Source organism: Channa argus, unplaced genomic scaffold, assembly GCF_033026475.1.
Source record: "Channa argus isolate prfri unplaced genomic scaffold, Channa argus male v1.0 Contig052, whole genome shotgun sequence".
NCBI classification, from domain to species: domain Eukaryota; kingdom Metazoa; phylum Chordata; class Actinopteri; order Anabantiformes; family Channidae; genus Channa; species Channa argus.
The window spans coordinates 158,935-161,294 of record NW_027125271.1 but is presented as its reverse complement, the minus strand read 5'-3'; the positions used below and the strand labels follow the sequence as shown (position 1 = coordinate 161,294).

The 2,360-nt window shown below is 39.8% G+C and overlaps 1 pseudogene; it reads right to left on the bottom strand.

Moving 5' to 3' along the window:
* Positions 1 to 2,008: 2,008 nt before the first annotated feature.
* LOC137119237 (5S ribosomal RNA) lies at positions 2,009 to 2,127 on the bottom strand (annotated as a pseudogene).
* Between the last annotated feature and the right edge of the window lie 233 nt (positions 2,128 to 2,360).

The window sequence follows — 2,360 nt, the reverse complement described above, 5'->3', positions numbered from 1 at the left end:
GAACAACTCAGTTCAGCATGGAAATATCATAGCAACAGCTTTTATGTAGCCAGAAATCAAGAGTGGAAGTGTTTATGCGCTTAAAAGTATTTTCAGGCCGAATGTGCAAATATGCTTGTTTCTGCCAAATGCAGCAAAATACTGAAAGGAAAGTGTGTTTGCCTTCATATTTGACCCAGAACAACTCAGTTCAGCATGGAAATATCATTGCAACAGCTTCTATTTAGCCAGAAATCAAGAGTGTAAGCTTTTATGTGCTTAAAAGCATTTTCAGGCCGAATGAGCTGATTTCTGCCAATTGCAGCAAAACACTGAAAGGAAAGTGGGTTTGCCTTCATTTTTGACCCAGAACAACTCAGTTCAGCATGGAAATATCATTGCTACAGCTTTTATTTAGCCAGAAATCAAGAGTGTAAGTTTTTATGCGCTTAAAAGCACTTTCAGGCCGAATGGCAAATATGCTTGTTTCTGCCAAATGCAGCAAAATACTGAAAGGAAAGTGGGTTTGCCTTCATATTTGACCCAGAACAACTCAGTTCAGCATGGAAATATCATTGCAACAGCTTTTATTTAGCCAGAAATCAAGAGTGGAAGTGTTTATGCGCTTAAAAGTATTTTCAGGCCGAATGAGCTGATTTCTGCCAATTGCAGCAAAACACTGAAAGGAAAGTGGGTTTGCCTTCATTTTTGACCCAGAACAACTCAGTTCAGCATGGAAATATCATTGCTACAGCTTTTATTTAGCCAGAAATCAAGAGTGTAAGTTTTTATGCGCTTAAAAGCACTTTCAGGCCGAATGGCAAATATGCTTGTTTCTGCCAAATGCAGCAAAATACTGAAAGGAAAGTGGGTTTGCCTTCATTTTTGACCCAGAACAACTCAGTTCAGCATGGAAATATCATTGCTACAGCTTTTATTTAGCCAGAAATCAAGAGTGTAAGTTTTTATGCGCTTAAAAGCACTTTCAGGCCGAATGGCAAATATGCTTGTTTCTGCCAAATGCAGCAAAATACTGAAAGGAAAGTGGGTTTGCCTTAATATTTGACCCAGAACAACTCAGTTCAGCATGGAAATATCATAGCAACAGCTTTTATGTAGCCAGAAATCAAGAGTGGAAGTGTTTATGCGCTTAAAAGTATTTTCAGGCCGAATGTGCAAATATGCTTGTTTCTGCCAAATGCAGCAAAATACTGAAAGGAAAGTGGGTTTGCCTTCATATTTGACCCAGAACAACTCAGTTCAGCATGGAAATATCATTGCAACAGCTTCTATTTAGCCAGAAATCAAGAGTGTAAGCTTTTATGTGCTTAAAAGCATTTTCAGGCCGAATGAGCTGATTTCTGCCAATTGCAGCAAAACACTGAAAGGAAAGTGGGTTTGCCTTTATTTTTGACCCAGAACAACTCAGTTCAGCATGGAAATATCATTGCTACAGCTTTTATTTAGCCAGAAATCAAGAGTGTAAGTTTTTATGCGCTTAAAAGCACTTTCAGGCCGAATGGCAAATATGCTTGTTTCTGCCAAATGCAGCAAAATACTGAAAGGAAAGTGGGTTTGCCTTCATATTTGACCCAGAACAACTCAGTTCAGCATGGAAATATCATTGCAACAGCTTTTATTTAGCCAGAAATCAAGAGTGTAAGTTTTTATGCGCTTAAAAGCATTTTCAGGCCGAATGAGCAAATATGCCTGTTTCTGCCAAATGCAGCAAAATACTGAAAGGAAAGTGGGTTTGCCTTCATATTTGAGCCAGAACAACTCAGTTCAGCATGGAAATATCATTGCAACAGCTGGAGAAGTGGAAAGCATGACACTCGCTAAGAAGAAGATAAATGTGGCAAAGTACTAAAACGGTACTGGTCTAGTAGTAAAGAAGCACGATGGTTGACAAACCAATAAAGTAGCAAAACAGCAATGAAAGAACAAAATTGGATGAAAATATAGAACAATTTCTATGAATAAATAGGCAGTAACACCAGCTTGTGCTGCCCGTAAACCCAAGCAAAAAAGCTTACAGCACCTGGTATTCCCAGGCGGTCTTCCTACCAAGTACTAACCAGGCCCCGCCCTATTTGGCTGCCGAGATCGGACGAGATCGGGCGCTTAGAGAGCGGTGTGGCCGTAAGCTGCATTTGACATCATCAACAGCTCTTAAAAACGCTGGAGAAGCAGAATGCATGACACTTGCTAAGAAGAAAATAAATGTGGCAAAGTACTATAACTGTACTGGTCTGTTACGCCCCTGTCTAGGGGGTCAGGGTGCAACATACAAAGATAAATTAGCATGTTCCCTCTCCGATCCCCAAACCAAAATCCAGGATCGAGATGTTCCAACAGACTGATATTTATTTTAAACGAAA